The sequence below is a fragment of the Anser brachyrhynchus genome, assembly GCF_964034855.1.
Source record: "Anser brachyrhynchus genome assembly, chromosome: 13".
In the NCBI taxonomy this organism is placed as follows: Eukaryota; Metazoa; Chordata; class Aves; order Anseriformes; family Anatidae; genus Anser; species Anser brachyrhynchus.
This window is the reverse complement of record NC_137708.1, coordinates 12,848,773-12,868,618: the sequence shown is the minus strand read 5'-3', so window position 1 is coordinate 12,868,618 and position 19,846 is coordinate 12,848,773. Positions and strand designations below refer to the sequence as shown.

The following is a 19,846-nucleotide window of genomic DNA, read 5'->3' as shown; positions in this document are numbered from 1 at the left end:
TGGTACTATACTCACTGTTCATCAAGGCAATTTACAAGCTTAGAAACAAGGGAAAAGCCATGAACTATAAACACTATTTACAATAGGATCTGTTTCTAAACAAGGTAAGGGAAAGATAGAAACATCATGTCCAGTAGTCACACCTCTAAAGGTTAAACTAAAGAACACTACCATGGTTTCTTTATTTTTAGGCTATATTCAGAAGTTTCAAATAATTGTCTCTAAAGACTCAACTGACAAAAATAAGCTACTTTTACAAGTACATATGATGTCTGCTTAAAAATTAATTGGTTTAATTCTGCACTATGAATTGCATCTATGGCTCAACCGTAATACTTTTCTCTTGCAAAGCCCAATATTAATTCTAATCTCAGAGTGCTCTCTACTGGTAATAAATTATGTTTAAACTCATTAAATATATGCAATGCCAGATGCACGTAAAGAACTGCATTTGGCGTATATCCTATCTTCGTATCAGTGCAGGAGTAAGTGGTTTAAGAAGGCAACATGAATTTGAAATAAAGAGTAAATGCAAATGCTTAAGCCAAAAAATGATTTCACTTTATATTGACCCATCACAGTCCTATTCCTGCTCCCAGGGAATTTAATACCAAAACATGCAGCTGTCCCAGATCATTTGATAGAGGGCTGGTCTTTTGGACATAAATAATTACTTCTGCACTCATCCAGGCTGGTACTTGCAAGAACTAAACATGTCAGCTGCAAGTGGAGGACATGGCTGACTTGGTCCTTGTGCTACTTCACCTTTTGTTGACGACTTGAAATGTCTTTATGAAGTACCTCAAGCTTCTTGTCCTTAAATTTGAATAGATTTTTTTTTTTTAATTACAGCTACTGTGCGCAGAGTAATTCATCAATAATGGAACAAATTGTTCCATAATACTGGAAATCAGCAGCCTAAGCCTGTAAATGTAGGCTAATCTGCACATATTGCAGCACCAACATTTTTCTTTTCCATGTGGCATATATGTAGTCCATTTGGTCATAACACTAAAACACGCTGTACGCAGTCTGCTTTTGCTTCCACTGAAGGCAGTGGTGAAACTCCTCCTAAAGCCACTGGGAGGCGCACATGCTCTGAACCGCAGGAAAAAGGAAAAAAAAAAAAAAAACCAGTGGTTTGACTTTTTTATTTTTTATTTTTTTTTTCCCCTCTAGGATGCAGAGTAGTTAGACTTTGCCGAGGTCCTAGCTTTGAACCGTATTAGTTCCTGAGACATGAGCTCTTAACATAGACCAGGTACAATCACCAGTCAGTCTGGTTCCTATTTATCTTGGACCAGCCTCCAAGAAAAAAACAAACTACTTTTCTAAGCCAAGTTAAAGTCCTCTCCTCTCCCTTTTTCCCACTTACTTCAGTGCTTTATCATACCTTCCCATTACTCTTTGAAACATCTCTTTCAATCCTGACACAGATTTGCAAGAGGAGGCAAAGAAGATAATGGTAGGGATTATTCACCCTGTCCAGTGCAGCATGTGACAATGTTGGCCCAGATACCTCTGTTGTTCTACTTAATATCTTATCCCACCTGTTGCTCATTTTGTTTTCCACGTTCTTCAATAACTACCCAGACATGACTCTACTTCTTGACGGAGTCATAACTTACCTTCTGTTTTGTTGCCACTTCCCACAGACTTCCTTTTCTAGGATGTTTAATTAACCAGTTTTTAAGGCTAGTGTATATAGTGTATTATTTTGTTCATCCTTAAATCTGTATTTTTGTAGTTAAACCAAAATCTAGGATAAAAAAAAAAAAAGAAAAGGTGAAGAAAGCAAGTCACAGAAAAAAAAACCACAAAATCACGGTTAAAATAGAAGTACTGACTAATTTGTTACCTCACTCTGTGTCAAATTAATCCAGAGCAATAATCATTTGCAAACATATGGATCCCGTGAGAAAACTGAAAACTTTTGTAGGTCTGGAAAGTTCAAAAGCATCTTTCATCATTGGATCTTGCTTCCACTGAACTGAACTGGATTCAATTCGTTTCACAGTCTAGTAGGAATTTTAATGAACTAAATCTGAGTTGCTCCATGAATCTAGAACAATGTAAACAGCATTTGGGACCTTCTTAATCATGAGATCCTACCCCAAAATACCATAGTATTGTGTGACACGACCTTTCCAGTGCTATCACTAGAAGGATAATCCCCCCCCAAAGTCCCTAAAGCTGACAGTCTTAAAACCTATGCTAGAGGACACCTCTTGGGTGGGCCCTTACACCACAGTGATACTCTCAGTGGTGTTCAGAGAATCAAAACCAAGACAAGATCTTACTATAAAATTGAACTGCACTTCATAAAAGAGAAATAGCCTTCATTTTTCTAGCCACTGAATTTCAGAGGACTGATACACACTAGCTATCACCCTGTTGAAGCAGCTTCAGCTGTACCAGAATACTTCTACTCTCATTGTAAGAAAGGGTTATTTTAAATTTTATAGACAATGCACCATCATATCCTGAGCCGTTCAGGAAACATGGCAATGTAAAACATGCAGCTAAGCATTAAGTTGCACAGTAACCCATCACAACACCAATGAAATAGAATCCACTGGTGGAAGAGTTAAAAAAAAAAAAAACAAAACTGACAAAACCTGAAAACACAAAACCAGGCACTGTTCCAGCTATCAGCCAAACAACTCAGGTTGGAGAATTTACTGCCCAATTATTATGTGACCAGCTATTGGATAGAGTTGACAAATAGTTCCTCTTCTTTCCTCTGCTTCGGAGTTGGCACTGCTCTTCTGCCTTTTGGAAGAACTGGAGCTCCTGCCAGACTGCTTGGCACTGCTCTAATTGACAATTTTAGGGCAGTAAATTAGCAGGGTTTTTCATGTTGTTTTATTTCTAATTTTAATCAGACATACAGACACTTGGCACGCCGAGCCACACACTCTTCCATGCAAGTTCACAGTGCCTCCATAAAAATGCCCTCATTGAAATGTAACTTAACTTTAAAAGAGTCACACAAAAGCAATGCGCTGACTAAATGCACTAGTACAGTGCATTGAGAGACTGTGAATTCCAATTTCAGCCATGCCAGTCATTTGGCATTAAAATATGCACCAGCTGTGAGTGTTTGGATCTCGATAAGTCAGAGTGTGCTGGAAAGCTGACAAGATACTGCTGTGAAAATGTTTCCAGCCCCTAATCTCTGCTCTGTCTCCTCTTTTTCATATTTTGCTACCCATGTTGATGTATAATGCAGGGAGAAATAAATGCAAAACCCAAGGAAGATGTGCATGGGGTGACACCAAGTATTTATAGGACTTGTAAGATAGTGCCGCCACTCACAGAGCTCTGGACTCTGCTTTGATGGGTTGTTTCTGGTCAGCCTTTCTAAATCGCTAATTTATTTTCCTTACAAGAGGAAGAGCTTTGTATTAGTAAAACTGGGAGGCATAATGTTGCCAGGAAAGGCAGGGATAATGGGAGTGAAATCCACAGACAGTCCTTCAAACCGGGACGCTAGATACTGTCAAAGGATCTGAGAAGTGAGAAGTGAGTCTTGATGAGGAAGTATTTTTGGACTGATTTATCAATAGAGCACATCATTCTGTGAGCTCTGTTTTGCACAAATATTTATCTTTCCCTTCTATTATTTATTCCTATCCACATTAAATCTCACACACAAGCCGCCAGATTCCAACCTGCTGTGGGGGGCAGAGCGGTGTGCATCCCATCTGTTCTGCTTCACCAACGAGATGCTCCAGATCCCGCCCTGCCTTCCAAGAAGGAAAATCTTCCTCCCTTAGAGCAACCACCTCCCAGCCACACAATGGGGATAGAGCAAGGGCGGGGAAGGGTGCAGCTTCACAGCCTCAACCTTTTGTAGCAGAAATGACAAAGGGCTGCATAAAAGTAATAAGCCACTGCTTGCTTTGTAGGAGTTTCAGCTGCTTTGAGGTTGAGCTCAGCACTCCATAGTGGGTAACCACACCACTATCCTCCTAGTTTTTTATTTTTATTTTTTTCCAGTTTCAAGGGATAGAAGAAAGGACAATGTGCAGAACCGAAGTGGGCTGGCAGAAAGCAGGATTCCTTCAGCCTACACCCTGATATCCCCCTCCTCACTGCTTTGCACAGGGCTGGCGAGTGGACAGGGCTACAATGGGAAGGAAGCTGCAGCTGGAGGCCAGCCCTGCTGTGAGGGGACAACCTGCAGAAGGGCAGGGGCTGACGGAGGAGCTACAGGACAGCTCTTTGCCCACGTAAGACATCAGAATTCTTTATTATCCAGACAAAAATCTTGGAAGATGGCAGAATTTTAGCCTTAGCTCAGGGATGTTGTAGCAATGTAAAAATCTCCTAAACCCTCTGGCCTGAAGAGAATTTCATCCACCAAGGCGAGGCAGACAAGTATTGGTATCGTGTGTTTATCCAAAGGTGAAATCATATTCACCATTCCTCCTATTTCCACAACTGCAGCTTCAGCTAAGGAAACACTCCTCAGCCAATCCTACAACACACACTCACACTTTTGATAAAATATTAAGTAGGAGGTAGATACTAATTACAGAACCTGGCTTTAAAAAAAAAAAAAAAAAACAGGAACTGCTTTATACTAGAACTGTTTTCCCTAAACGAGGTCTGCAGAGGAAAAACGTAATTTAAGGTATATGCACAAAATTCTGAGCTAGACAAAGGAGTGTTTTATAATCAAAATACCATTCCACAAATGCAAAGGTCACCTTACCTAAAACTGAGTAAAACTGAAGAGAAGTCATTTGATAAATCAAATACAGGAGCAGAATTTTTTTTTCTGTTTCTCATAGAAATACACACACACACAAATGCCTTACGGCCAGTGTCTGAAAGTAGAAAAGCAATCAGGTGCAACAGTTAAATCCAGAGGAGTTTCCCATTTCAAGTCAAGCTCACTGCAGGGAAAACAGAGCAAACTAATTATGATGTAAATCCACAGTGAATGATGCTGAAATAGTATGCAATGTAAACAATAATTTTGAAATTCCCAGTTTACATCAGCACTGATCTGTTTTATACACTCCAGAAGTATAACTCAGAAATTATATTTTTGCGCTAATGAGAGACTTCTACTTTTTAATCAAAGAATAAATTGAAGCATTTTCAAAAGCATGCCAGCCTCATTAATTAGTTCCATTAAAATGTAAAAGATGACTACATACATTTGCTTCACTTTGGGCTTGCAGCTCTTTACCTTAAATATCCTATCATGTATTATTACAGGCATGGCTGGAAATAACATCTATTATTAATATTCCTTGATGTTTCTCATTAGAAGATTCTGTTTTCAATTGTTTAGAATTTATCGAAATTATTACTATTTGGGATGAAGGTTTCACAGTGGGCATTTTAGAGATTTTTCAGCCACAGTGTTTCTGCCTTTTCCAAGAAAGTGATAGGGAATATAAAGTATTTGTGGCAAGAAGTTCTAGCAATTGCTTCTTGAACATAAGAAACTAAATTTATCCATTAAAAAAACACAACCCACAAAATAAAAAAAAAAAAGGAAAAGGTTTGAAATCTAAGAGAAGGGCCCTTCACACTGACCCTATGAAAATCCATAGGCATTTAGTACATTGTATTCCATCCTGCTTTTCACAGACCAATGTATTCAAAGGTGGGCTAAGTCTTTAAGCTTTACTCTGGATTGCATGAACCTAAAAGTAAGAACGAGGATGGGAATAATGCGGATCACCCACCCAGATACAACGACTTCCACTGCAGGCTCCCTCTCCTATCAGGTTAGGATTTTCATTTGCTCCTGGGAAAGTTCCTGTCTCCCTGTGCAGGAAGACAGCATACTGTCTGGGCAGCTTCTCTTAGCTGAAGTGAAGGAGATCTCTGTGGATTTAGGCATTTCAGTACTTTCAATCTACTGATACCTCCAGCGGGTATTAGGACAATGCCTCAGGACAGAATTGCTACATATTCCACTCTCTTTTCAAAAGCTATAAAATCACCTTAATCAAATATCCTTACCCAATTTTCTGAAATATCTTTGGATGGCCACACTTATCACTCAAAAGTGAGAAAATGCTAAATTTAAGCTTGCTTCTGCAACCATAAGTCATTCCTCTTTTTGTAAGAATTATCCTAGTCTCACTATTTTTCCCACAGGGCCAATTTCATCCAGTGCACAGCAGGAATCACGTTCACTAAATGAGCAACGATTCAATAATTTCTCCTTCTGTCACTGTTCATTACTGGTCTACAGCCTTATTTTTTTTGCATATTATTTAGACCAACTTCTAAAACCAGTGTTGTTTCTTTGCGTTTGCCAGTGCAGTATCGGACCATTTCCAATACACTAATTGACTTATTTTCACAGTTTCCCTGCAAGATGAGGGGGTTTATTATTCTCACTTAGAAATGGCAAACTAAGGCACAGAGTCCTATTGTGTGTGTGGCATAAGCTAAAAGAGGAGTTGTACAGTATAAGCCAACTGAATAGAGCACGGGAAAAAAAGAAATGGCCCACTATGTTTAACTACTGATCACACTCAGAAATCAGGGAATTGAATCCGTTTCTAATTCTGCATTTCTATACAGAATTAATCGAACCTGCAAAGATACAGGCCCCACTATCTGCATACAAGTTGCCAATAGCACTTGTGCACCAAGGCTAACAGTCTGCTTTGCAAAACTCTACCAGCTTGTGAGGACACATGCTCGCTTGTAATGGGAAATGTACTGGTGTTACTAAGGGGCAGAACACAGAAAGTTGCACAAGATCCACTACAGCCTGAAAGACAGCAGTCCGTCAGCAAACACATGCTGAGCAATTTGCAAATCAAGTCCTCAGCTGAGCTTCCAACCAAACAGGTGCCAGTGTGGTTTGGTCAGAATGCTCAGCAGCTTGCTGAGCTCTTCTACACGCACATTCAGTTCTTCTACACGCACATTTCAACTAAGGTCACTTCTGCAGGCCACCCTGGCTGCCCAGGACAAGCCTTGCTCCAGCTCCAGAGCCCCCTCCCGGCCCATGCAGGCACGCCTGCTGCAGGCAGGGCTGGAGCAGCTGTGCTTTTCATGAGAAAGGCAATTCCATTAAGCTAACAGCTGTGAATGGAGCAAGAATTTACTTTGCTCTGACTTTATTTTCTGTGATTCTATCTACTTATCTTTACTGAATAAAGCTATTTGAGTCTGATTTTATTGTCTCATTGGTCAGACTAACAGGTGTCCCAACAGCAAGAGTCACCACAGGACACCTCCACTGAAACTGAAAGAACAGCTTCAGAGGTTTTTTGGTTCTGTATCAATCAAAAGGAATCTTTGGAGAGCATAAATCAGCAAAGCAATGTTTGTTTATTACAGTATTAGCACCAGACGTTAATTGGTAAGAGTGGCAAACCCAACCCATTGTTAGTGTAAGTGTAGAAAGAGTCTAAAAATGGAATCTCCGTGAGCATACAAACACTCTCCTTGTGATACTAAGCCCTAGTCTGTGTGGGCTGACAGTACCATCACATGTACCACATGCTGACAGCTGAGTTAAGAAGTGTAACACTACGATACAGAGGTGTCAAGACTGCTGAAATTAATGCTGGGATGCGTGGTGTTTAGCTTGTTGACTCAGCTGACTTAGGTGTGTTAGATGAGTGGTATCATATGACAGTAAAGGCACTGCAATTTAGCATAAAGTAAAGCTATTTCTTTTGGGAAAGACTTCTGATGCTTTCTTAGAAAATGTATATTTTATACTAGTTCAGGAAACTGATATCTTCAGCTAAAAGACAAGCATATGTCTGTTATTACAGATAGAGAAAATGTCACAGAGACCAAGGTACTCAGGAGGAGAATGGCCAAGTGAATGATTTAGGACTCTTGAATTGTGATTCTCTATTCCATCCTCCCACTCTAATCAAAAGGCACTAAGCCTTGGAAGACAAAGGCTTTTAACTGTTGCCATAAGTAGTATCCTTTTAGAGCTCAGTCATTGTCACTGAGCTGAACCAGGAGATGAGTAGGAACCAGACTGTAAGACTTGGGAAAAAAAACAGAACCTTCTTTGTCAAAAGAGTACAAGTCTACTGCTTGATCAGAGGAGAGACTGCTCAGCACATACAATCGAGGATATGGTTTCAGGTTGAACTGTTCCAACACCATCCAGCAGAGGTAAGAGTAACTCTCTGCCATACATCTTATCAAATCAAGCTTTGCAATGGCTTTACATACTCTATTAAGATTAATGGTAAAAGGACCTTGATACCTGAAGAGCTCTTAACAGAACATTTCCTCTTTCTTCCCTTTTGACAAATTAGATCAGTCTAATGTGAGAGATTACTAGAGCATCTTGGTGTCAGTAAACATGCTCAAGTAATGAATCTGCTGCTTTGAACCACATAGTAACTACAAAATTGTCTCCTAGTGAAATTTTTCCAGTATAGATGACTCAAAATTTGTAGAGGAGGAGAGTGGAATCTCCTGTCTTACCCAAAGAACTGTGAAATGCTTTGCATTTGCTTTGCCTCACAGACCTCTTGAGATCAGCCTAAGTCTTGGGAGAACAAGAGAAAGCCTTAGACATCCGCAACACTGATCTTACTGAGCTACTGGCATGAATACCACAGCTTCCTGTGGAAATAGTTTTCTTCCCTTCCAAGAACACTAAATTCTCACTGACTAAACCTTAGAGTAGGCCATCTTTTAATGACATTAGCATAAATGCTGACCCTACTGCAATGAACTCCAGTATTTCCTCATCAAATTGTGAATAGATCTGTGCAGATGATGACTTTCCTCAGAACACCCATGTTTCAGAAGAGCCTGCTGGGAGCTGAATCACCTTGGGCTGAGCAAGAAACTGAATGCAAATCTCTCAGTCTAGGTACGTGCTCTGCCCACTGACTGTTATGTAAACCCCTCTACCTTGATGCCATCCTTCTGGGTTTGTTTTCAAAGAGGAGAAAGCAAAAAGCAGCCCACCGTCAGACTTCTTCACCACCCACTGGTCTCCAAACAGCTCACCCAACGTTTATAGAGTCAATTTATGGAGTCTTTCCCTGAGTCCCAGAGGTATTAATGTAACCATATTAAGTTTTTTGCTCATTCAGTAGGTGTTGCAAGCTCTGCAATTCATTACTGCTTCAAAGCAAGAACCTTACAACCTGATCTTGTACACACTGGAGCTAATGACTGTATTCCCACTAGCCACTAAAGAACTAAGTCATTGCACAAATTCCATATTAAGGGTCTCCATGGAAGAGGATTCAACTGGCTCAACCAAGAAATTTTTGCAAAAATGCAAGCCATAAGAGGCATGCTTTGCTACTGTCAATCAGGAGATTGTACCCCATTTACTAAATACAAACCATGAGGGCTTTAGAAAAACTAGATTTTTTTCTTCTTCCAAAATTACTACTTTTACCACTTATTATCCAAAGAAAACATTTTCCACTGAGAAACTCTCAGAACTGCCTTCAGAAAATGTACTTCTGGCATTCAATTTCTCAGGATCAGCTTGAGTCAAGAATGTAACCATGTGAATGTAAAAGGTGAGTAGGGCCCTCCTCTTACCAAAGTCAGAAGGTTACTTAGCCTGACCAGGTGTATCAGAAATGATAACAAACTCGTAAAAGAAAAACACATTAGTATAGGACAGATTTTTGTTGTTGCTGTTGTTAACCTGACATGAAGGTGATTCATTTCTTCTTTCTTCTCTGTACAGTTAAAAACATTATATCTTTCTAGCTATTTCAACCTATATCTATATATCCCTATCTATCTGTATTTAGGCTCAACTTACATTTTTCTTCTTGGTTTTGAAATATTCCACTGGGCTACCAGTTACAAACAAAGGAAAATTACCAAAACGTCTCAAGTCCCTCAGTCAGCCACATGTTTTAGCTTATCATAAAATACCTGCAGAAAGATACTTGTGTTCCAGGCTCTACAACAGTCACATTTTGGTTTTAAGTGCATGTAATCTCCAGACAAAGAAATCTGAGGTTGTCAGTCATTACATTCATGTTACCTGAACATCTTGCTTTTTACTAGAGTTTCCATGCACAAGCAATATCAACATCTGTTTCAAGGATCTCTGCTGGAATTGGAGCTTCACACAGCCAAATTGCCTATGCTTCCACTGAGGAAACGGCTATTTATTTTATGCAGCCATCTGGGCTCTAAATAGCATGTTTTGTCATTTGTGGTCTTGTTTTCCAGGGTCTCTTGTAGGAAATTTGATTCCTTCATAACTTATTTCTTCAGTAAATGACGTTTTTTAGTAATCAAATTTGAGAATAAATGTTTCATAAAAGGCTTACACCATCAGTGTCAATTCATAAATATTTTGGATCTAGAGCCAAACCCCAATTGCAACAGCTTCGATGGTCTACATTTCCCTGCACCCTCCCGCCTCCCCCCATGGAATCATACAGAAAAATAGTCTTTACAAAACCCTCTCCCAGTTAGATAAATGACTTGTTATTGCAAAGTTTAATAATTCAGGATGATACTGGTGAGTCATTCACACAATTTGAACACAGACCCTTGGGGTCTCGGAGCCCTCGCCCCTTCTCTTTAAACAAAGGAACCAATAGTAATGGCTAACAGCAAAAACATACCTACAAACCTTTACCTACAAGAGAAAGGACATGGCTATACTATTTTTGCTCAGATTATGATAGAAATGCCAATATTCCCCCCCCCTTTCCCCCAATATCATATTTTCTCAGATTTTTTCCTCAGTTGATTTTAGTCTCAGAGCTACACATCGTAATATGGGAAGTATCAAGGACCTTGGCAAGCCTCTTACAGAGATGTTAAGAAATCCCAAACCACCACAGATGAGAACAGCTGAGTTTCCTAATCCCTGTTTGCCACACTCACAAACTTGTGTTTTGCCATGGGGCTCACAGACTCATTCAAGGGAAACAAGAGTTGAAGCCCAGGCACCCTCAGTTCTGCTCATAGCTCTCCTGACACACAACCAATATTCCCCTTTTACTCACAAGGGTCCTCTATAATATAGACCTAATGCTCCACCTTTCCATGCAAGGAAACCAAGAAATCTGTCCTCCCAGGTATGCTGACACCACAATAATCCATCCTCTGCATGTCCTTGTACACCTCTTGCCTGGCCACAGCCTCCAGCAAGAGAGGCTGTCTTGCTCTTCCCCCCAAGAGTTAATTTTCTTCCCACTGTTACTTGCTCTGTCGGTCACACAAATGAGGTAACACTAACCAAGCTACCCTTCCCTTTCTGTGAAGGGATGCAAGGATTACGCAAGTAACAGCCTATGCCACAAACCGTACCATACTAGAGAGACTATGGGGAAGCACATGGCTAAACCAGGCAATACCAGCCCTCCCAGTTTACTCTCCTCCTTGTTACAGCCTAATAATAAAGCAGGCAAAAGCCCTATTTTCTCCCCTTTTCATCAGCTATGATGCATCCACTTCTACAGGCTCCACATAGCCTTTTACAGGCTAAACATAGGCTTTGAATTTTAGGAGACACAGAAGAACATATTACTATCAACTCTCTAGATCAATTTATTTTATTGATTTACCTTGACCTTCACTTTCTGCTACTTGTCTTCCTTACAAACTCTACACAATCCACATTGTTTCTGCTCTCAGGTGTCCTTGTTTAGCTTCCTTTTACTCAGGCCCAGTGGCCTAATCATTAGGTTCACCTGCTTTCACCTGGATCAGCCACCAAATGTTTTCCATGCAGCTATCTCAATCTTTTCCCGCAAGGTATTTCTTAAAATCTCTTCTTTCAAAAAAAAATAATTAATTAAAAATATATATATATATATATACACACACACAATCAGCATACCTTCAAAGACATGGTACCAAGCATTAATACAGAAAATCCAAAGCCTTTTACATTCAGAAAGAAAGCAAAAATGAAATATATAATGAGTAACTTAAGAATGGAAGAGTTACCCAGAAATTCCACAGCATTCCATAATTCAGTAGTAACCTTTCCTGCAGCTGGCTCATGGTGTCCTTTCCTCCAAAGAACCCCTTTCAAGCTGTACACTTCCAATCTGTCAAACCACAACAGACGAAGAAGGAGGAAGCTATCACAAACTCAGAATATTGTATTAATAGTAGGTTTGCTTACAACACTCTCGGCAGGTCCACAGGATTTGTAAGGAGACAATCAAACTTGTAAAGAGACAAAACCTTTTTCTTCCAGTTGCCTGAAATGGAACCTTTCTCAGCTGGTCGTCTGAATGAATCAAGAAATAATTATTCTTTCCTCTGAGGTTAAACTCAGCCAGATTGGCACATTTCTCTCCTCGCTCAGCAGTAGAAAATATGGGTAAAACATGTCTGGGTGGCTCTTTGCCACTTTAGGAGCCTTGGCTGTAGGAAAAGCTTGACCTCTCTTTACTTTCGCCTGTGATAGAAAACACCGGTCTCTTAGGCACTGCAGTACTTTCATTTATCTGAAGTCATTGAGCTCAGGAAGGCAACAGCTAGGAGGAGGCCAACATTCAGTGAGATGCAGAAAGCTGGATCAGACAATGTAGTTCACACATCAGAAGACAATTAACAGCTAGGTGAGCACGTGAAAGGCACGTGTTGGAGAGCTATATGATGCCTGCCAGCACAATACCTGACTCAAGCAAGGGCTGTTCCCATTCATTGGCAAAGAGCAAATTCTCCTTAAAGTAGAGTATACTGGAGATAAGAGCTCTGTTTTTATTATTATTATTATTTTTTAATGACAGGAGAGTACAATAAAAAAATTTGGAAACCCCAAGGAGAGGTCTTCTGGGTAGCACCAGCTGAGCTCCAAAACTACAAGTCGTGCTGAAACAGCAAAACAGCTGGAGTAGGTAAGTATTAGAGTAGTTACTCTACTCACAAAGATAACACTAGCTGGTGCTAGGACCTGAACATCAGCCAGCACAGAGATTGCAGTCCTGTAAACACTGCTCTGGATAGTAAAGATATGCCCATAGAACAAAGAAAATTCAGTTGCTTGTTATACCCCTTGCTGCTCCTCCAAATAATTGCATATATATGAGATTTATTCTTTAACTACCATCACCTGTCAAGATGAACTACAGGTGAAGCTTTCAACTTACCTTAGCATTTTGTGCAGGCTTTGCAAATTTTAAGTGCGTCATTCAGTATTGGCTGTATGCTTCTTATTAGCAGTGTATCAAATAGAAAAAACAACTGTTTAAAGGAAAAAAAGAAAGCTTGTTGAAGTAAAAGAATAAGAAAGTTGTTGCAGCACATCACCAGAATTCCTTTGGGTTTATCTTTGCATTCTTAACAGTATTTATTATTTGATTGATAGTTCATAACATCTAATTTAGAGCCACTAGGTTCATTACGTGAATATGTGGTCAAGAGCTCTTTAATGTGCAGCATCACTGCTACAAACCATGACAGCTACTTTGGAGGTGTCAGCCTAGTTTGTCACAATCTATTTTAACCTGAAAAAATCTCAATTACTTTGTAGCTGCCAATGGACAATTTAAACCAATTGCTCGGTGTCATAGCTGGGCACTGTTTGAGCATGGGAGGTGAAGTACTAAAGCAATTATGAGGAACAGACATCACTATCTTCAGATGGGTCACAGGGGAATCAAATTCAAAGTTAATAATGGAGATACTTGCCATATGTTTTCAGAGGACAAACAATGAGAAGAGAGAGGATGGGTGACAGATTATTACTCTAACTCTGTCCTCAGCTAGTTTAGAAGACTAGAAGGAATCCTTAAGGTTATGTTTATAGTTAAGAGGCAGTAGCTGCTTGCTACTCATCCCTTCCCTGCTCAACTGCTGCTGGTGAGCCAGCTGGGAAAGAAGGTGCTGCCCAGTTCATCCATTGCAGCAAACTGGTTGGATCTAACCAACACACAAAGTTTACATCGTGGTATCTCAACAGGAAGAACAATAACACCATGTCCTTTTCCCGTGCTGTGGCCCTTTGACACTTCACTTTCCTTCTCCTCTGCTTTGTAAGTACAAACGAATGGTTTACAAAGCTGGTTATGGGGCATAACTTTGCATTTAAGAAATGCATAGAGTTCAGAAAGCACATTTCTAGCTGCTCTTAAGTTAAGTGCAGGCAAGAACTAATACAAAATGTTCAGAAAACCAACCTCCGTCTCTCACTCTTTGCTCAAAACACGATTCTTTACAATCACGTCATTCAAGCAGACTTTTGCTAAGTACTGAGAGAAAAGTGGCTTCCTTTGGCGAGGGGAGAAAAATGCCTGTTGCTGCAAGCTATCCATCGTCTTAAAGTCTAAGATGTACTAAAGCTCCCTAAATTTTTATTCCCAACAGAGCCAGATAAGACCAGTGCTTTCTTGACAGGCATTGCTCCCATGTCAAAATCTACTTCCCAGCACAGTTTTGCAGACATCCACTTGCCTGCTAGGGCGGACAATAAATAAATGTCCATCGTGTCTTTATTTGAGAAAGATTTTCTTGTTGTGCCAACTTTTTTTTTTTTTTTTGGGGGGGGTGGGTGGATAACGATGGGGGGAGCACGGTTGTGGAAAGATCCCCTTCCCCCCAGCCAGGAAATAGCCATTTCGAGGTAAGACCTTAAAATTGATGATTTTGAAAGTTTTCTCTACTGCCATGCTGTTCTGCTCCTGCATTCCTGTGGTGCCAACAGATGAAGTTGTAAGCCTGCTCGCCTCCCTGCATCTAATCCTGATACTACTCAGCAGCAGGGAAGGTGGGCAAATGTTCACTAGCAGTTGTTGGCAAAGAAACACAGCAGGATTTAAACTGGATGACGCCACTGCATGTGTAAAACAACCATTTGAGCAAATGCTGCTATAGTAGCATCTTTAACCAGTAAAACAGAATTTGCTGTTAACCTTTTCCTTGCCAGCTGCACTGATGAGCTGTGATTAATTGTAGTTGTGCTGTTTTTGTTTATAGTGCAACTGTTGATAAAAAATGATTAATGTTTGTAGCATTTGATGTGACAGACTTTTTTATGTGACCGCAGTAACAAAAATAGCTTTTAAAAGCCAAATTGGAACGAGATCCTGCTGCACTCTGGTAAAACGCTCCACATCGTTTTTCACGCGGTTATTTTTCCCTTGATATTCCTTCTCTTCCTTTCTAGCTGGCACAGCCTAATCTTTAGTTGACATGCCCCCAGCCCAGATGTTTCACAGTTTAACCATATTCATTTTATAGCATTCTAGGACTGTTGTGAAAGAGGGGAGCCAAAACAGTAATTTGCCATGCTTATCCACTGTTCAAGAGCTAGATCTCAGTCACCTACTGTGTCATCAAGATAACTGGTCAACACCAACCCAGTAAGTGCTTTTCCCCAGGCTCTCAGGTTTCCTTGCCTTTGACAGTTGTTCATACAGAGCAGCTTTGATAAGAGATCTCTCTCTTCAAGCTGAGCTCTGGCATTCTTTAAAGCTACTGGCTTGGTATCTGAGAAATATAACTTGAGAACCTGAAATATCAGCTGACAATGCACACGGCACCCCATTTTAGGAATGAGAATTAAGTTTTTCCTGCCATGCCTTGAAGAAGACCGATAAGGTTGGATCACATAACCAACTGCCATTCTTTTTTTATATGCTTAATTACTGCAATTCATAAGGCCATGTTTGATTGAAGAAATTGCCTTTCAGTAATGCTGCCACCTACCTGGTGCATCTCAGTGAAGCAGGGATTTCCTACTAGGAAGGGTATGGAAGAGCTTTTTGTGGAAGCGTGCTCCTTCCCCTGATCTCCGAGCTGTGCAGTAAGTCCTAAGCACAGGATGTTATCTGTCCTGTTAGTTGGTTTAGTTCCTCCACACCACATTTAGATCTTGCATGTTAGTGCTAGATCTAGTACCTTAATTAAGAAAATGGAAAAAGCTTGGAGAGCCAGTAAAAACCTCAACTAGAACCTGGGCAAAAGTGTAGTGCTAAATGGCAGGACAAGTAGATGCCTCAGAAAATTAATTTCTAAAGGAAAGTTATTTTAATTATTTCACTTCAACTCAACTGATGGTCTACATAGTAAGTAGTATATTGAGCAGCTCCAGCCTTATAGACTGAAAAATCAAATATTTGAAAAATCAAGGAGATAAGGATGCTGTAGGAATACAACATGTGTAGCCATGCTGTCTTTTAGATGGCAGCTCTAGATGGAATTGCCATCACCTTCCCAATATCATCCAATTTTCAGCTGACTGCCAAACTCACAAAGCTTCCAGGATCTGATGGTGGTTGGTACTGCAGAGAAAAAGCTGTCGCAGGGTGAAGCTCTATGCCACTTACCTGTTACACAGAACAGAACAAACACATCGGCTCAAAGATTTATCAGCTTGGATGGAAGATGTATGTAGGATAGTGGATTCTGCAAGGAAGCAGTGCTGTAGGAAGCATGCCTTTTGTGAAAGAACTTGGAATAAGTACAATGAATCTCAGAAGACTAGAATAGCACAGCTGCGGACAGTTTTTCCACTTTCATTTCAACTGAAACCATTTTTTTTCCAATGTTTTGTGAGAACAAAAAAGTTTAGAGCAGAAAGATCAGAAGCGAAACTGAGTTGGACGGAGCCGCTCACTCCACTGGGACCTTAGAGGAGAACATGAAACACTCTTTCCAGGGAGACCTTTGCACTTCGTTTTTGGTGTGCATCCAAGCCTAGGCCGGCAAAGGATCAGAAGACTCCTATCATTTCAAAATTGCATAGACAAGCTGGAAAAATATTTTTGAGCAATGAAATACATTCTCCTGCTACATCTGCACTACTTGGCATTGCATGAATCCCAGCGAGGTAAAACAGGTCTCAGACTTGAACCTCAAGCCTTAAAAATATGAGACAAGTTCCCCAATCACAGGGATTTTGTTTAAATAGATTTCTATTTGGCTTTGGATTTTTGAGCTTTACACAGTTCAAATCCATTCTCTCGATCTGCTCATGCCATAGAATTTAAGTTCAATTCTCATGACCTTGAAAGCTGTCTGAAGGTCAGAAGGAGAGAAGTACCAGACATTTGCACAGTTGCCTGTAGCATGATGCAGTCAATTCATACTGCTCTAAAGCTTTCAAAAAATCATCTCAACTCTTCCTGTTACAGAAGGCGGTTAAAGGTGTGGGTTAGGTTTCTGAGGGAAGGCTGAGGCACACACACCCTTTGTCATCAGACCTCTCGCAGGCGCAGGGCAATGCACTAAAAGAGCTGTACTGCTGTTGAAGCCTTCTCATAGCTCCTGTCTCTATGGTAGCAGCATCCACTCTTGGACATTGCTATTTTGCAGTAAGTCGGGTCGTTCAGCTTTGTATTTATTTAATCTTTGTGAAGATAAGGAGGGATGTTCCACTGAGCGCTCTTTTGTTTCATTCTGTATCAGTTCAATAGGAGGGAGAGCAGATCTAAAGCCACCAGCAATGGTTTGTATATCTTGTAAGTCTCCTAAAGCCTTGTCATCATATGCCGTATTATGTTGTCTTTTTTACTGAGTGACCATTGCTCTATTGTACACTATCTGCCTTCTTGTGACTTGATGAACCACATTGTAAAAGGCAGAAATCAATAAAGTTCTCCAGAAACCAAAACCACGGAGGGAAAAATGTTTTCCTGCAGCACCATCTTGTGGTCCTCAGTTTTAGTACGAAAGGTATCTCCTTCCCCTAGTGCCTGGAAGGCAGACAGTCTGCCCTGGCAGCCTTGGAAGCGGTGCACAGCGCTGAGCAGCTGCTTTCACTGACCACAGAGGCACTGCCAGCCTTGTAAGAGTGTTTGTGCCTTCTTCTAGCTGACTGGGTCCCTAACCCAGTTCTTTGGAGGAACAGAAAAGTCAAAGAAAAAATAAATTTGGCTCAGCAACGTGCAGCTTGGTATACAAGAAACATGTCAACAGTTTAGGCACTTGGGAAAAGACATGTTCAGGTAGGTCTAGGTCAACTCCCTATTGACTTTTTTCTGTAGTACACTAAAGTCCAGGAGTACAGAACAAAGAAGATAAAATCGTGAGTCTATGAAATCATTATCAAAGCAATTGTTCAGAAATTTTAATTTCTCTATTTACTGGTGGAAGTAAGCAGCTGATCAAAACATCCACACGTATGTGATGGTGTCAGCGTGGTTAGCATCACTAATCCATGAAAGAATATTTGTGATGTGACCCTAATGTGATAACTTTGACCCCCCAGTAATAACAAAATAGATATTATGACATTTTAAGCAGAGATGGCAGTTATTTCTGCAATACTCATGCTGGACAGCTGTTGATTCAATGAACTGTCAAACCAGTATGGAAATTACAACTTAAATTTACAGTCTTTGTCTTCTCCAACCAAAAAGCAAAGTTGTCAGCTTTAAGAACATCTTTACTCTTAACACTGTACTCTTAACTACTGCCCCAACAGGGGAAATATAAGCTTTGTTGGGTCTTTTCCATCTCATGCTCTACTCTTACAATGCATATATTTTGCTTATGCTCGTTTTGTTCTGGTTCTGCCAGATTCGGTTACCGCAGATGTGTTGATTGCTTACTGTTGTTTTATGTGTCCCTTTGTCAGAAAGTTATGTGATGTTGAAAGCATCTGTGCTGTCAATGACATGCAAACAAAAGGAATTTATCAACCTACAAATCAAAATCATGAAGCACCATACGAAACCCTGACTTTCTCCAGAGCACAACTCTCTCTCAGTCACCATCAGCCGTGAGGATCTATGTGGTTCGCCACATGCGCATTTCAGCCGCAACAGTGCCCCTAAATTCAGGCAGAAGGAAATTGCTTTTATCTTTGACAAAATATCTGTAGACATACTACACAATTCATGAAAATAACATCAAGAAACAGCAAACACATCAGATTTGGAAGGCAAAACATAGCCCTTTTCAGTCCCCATCCTTCTGCTGCTCCAAATCAAAACATCATAATTCTTTTGCTTACAAAATGATATCCCAATCATCTCTAATACAGTGTTACTGGCAATGGTTGCAGTATCAGGCTTTAAAGCTCCTGCATATGGTTATGTCTGATCATCAGTATGTGCTCTGACAATTTCACAAGACTGCCCATATGCATACTCCACCTCTATTATGCTTGGGTTTTAAGTGGTCTTTTTTTTTTTTTAATTTAACAAAACTAAAAATGTTATGAAATAGGGTGTTCTGTAAGTACACAGTTCATGAGAATCACTAATAACATTTATTCCCCAGCTTATGAGTAAAGATCCATTCCTCACAGTTGTAGCTCTTGGAAATTCTACTGCACGGATTTCACAGACCCAAGGAAAAGCGACCAGTGACTGCATTACTGTTGTGATACTGATTCCCGTTGACATTTTAGATGCTTACTCTTATTTTATACTCATCTGTTCAAAACTGTTATTTTTTTTTGGGGGGGGGGGGGGGGGGGGGTTAATTTGTGTGTGTTACTCTACAGGGAGTAATTTTCAAAATTACATTTTGAAGTCACCTACCTTGGGAGACAAGTCGCCTGAAGATCAAAGGAAGTTCTGTGGTGCAGTGATATGCCAGGGGCAGAAAATGCCAGCAGAAATGCTACTACAGTTTCCTGAAGTTCTTCACATTTTTGCCCATTATGTCTTTAAAGGAACGGCCCAACCACAGGTTTCCTAAATCCTCTGCAGCCTGGTAAATAATTAGTTGTTCTCCTCAGTAAGAGTAGCATTGCTGTGCTACAGTGGTATCCAATATTGGAACACAGTAAGCTTGCCACTCAGTACCGATTTAATGAATGACAACTATCTCTTCTTAATCCAGATAATACTCTAAGACTGACCTCTAAACTATGACAGGCACTTAACTGGTATCTTCATATCCCTCCATAGGGATGCTGTATTAATAAGAGAAGAGTGGCATTCAGGAATTACCATGAGCACTTTTTGCCTTTCAGCATTAC

General features: G+C 40.3%; 1 long non-coding RNA gene across 1 annotated transcript; it reads left to right on the top strand.

Moving 5' to 3' along the window:
• Positions 1-12,705: 12,705 nt before the first annotated feature.
• Positions 12,706-16,280, top strand: LOC308177199. Its single transcript, XR_013938941.1, has 3 exons — positions 12,706-12,812; positions 13,877-13,949; positions 16,150-16,280. It is a non-coding gene; the product is annotated as an uncharacterized lncRNA (long non-coding RNA).
• The last annotated feature ends 3,566 nt before the right edge of the window (positions 16,281-19,846 follow it).